Source organism: Propithecus coquereli, unplaced genomic scaffold (genome assembly GCF_000956105.1).
Source record: "Propithecus coquereli isolate 6110/MARCELLA unplaced genomic scaffold, Pcoq_1.0 Scaffold377, whole genome shotgun sequence".
NCBI lineage: Eukaryota > Metazoa > Chordata > Mammalia > Primates > Indriidae > Propithecus > Propithecus coquereli.
In genome coordinates, this window is record NW_012149474.1 from 1,216,160 (window position 1) to 1,216,737 (window position 578).

At 61.9% G+C, this 578-nt stretch overlaps 1 pseudogene; it reads left to right on the forward strand.

The window, feature by feature from the left end:
* The first annotated feature begins 437 nt into the window (after positions 1 to 437).
* Positions 438 to 578, forward strand: part of LOC105816509 — a 19,183-nt pseudogene continuing 19,042 nt past the window's right edge.

The window sequence follows — 578 nt, forward strand, 5'->3', positions numbered from 1 at the left end:
CAGTGTCTCTTCCCTGTTTCTGTTGGCGCCACCTCCGGGAAGCACGTGTTCCTGTTTTTCTTTGGCTGTATCGGTGTTTCCTGGAGTCCAACATGAGCTTTTCCCCTGAGACGTTTCCGCAAGGACTTCCTGTTGGAAGGAAAAGCAGCTCCGAGGCTGGCTCACCTTAGCAGGATGTGTGGCCTCCCCTCGGCCCCAGACAGTGTCCCTGCCCCGCCTCGTAGTCTCCCTGTGCCTGTGGGCGGGTCCAATAGGTCCCAGCCTCAGTTTCCTCTTCGCGGGCAACGCCGGCCCCCAGGGGCAGCGTGGGAATCACCGAGGTCCCCTCTGCCTCTGCGGGACGGTGTGCAAGGAGTTTCTTTCGGGTGACAAACAGTTCGGTGTCGCGACTGTGCCGATGGTTCTTTGAATCCTCAGGTGACCAGATTTCTCGGAGGATGCCTAAGAACAGGCACGTGAACCCTGGTGAGACCACGTCCGCTAGCGGCGGAGTCGACGGTGCTGTGCCCGCGCCCAGCTCCCAGGAGGGCCGCGTGTGCTGTGGGAGAGGTGACGGCGGGGAGGTGGGGCTGGCGTCT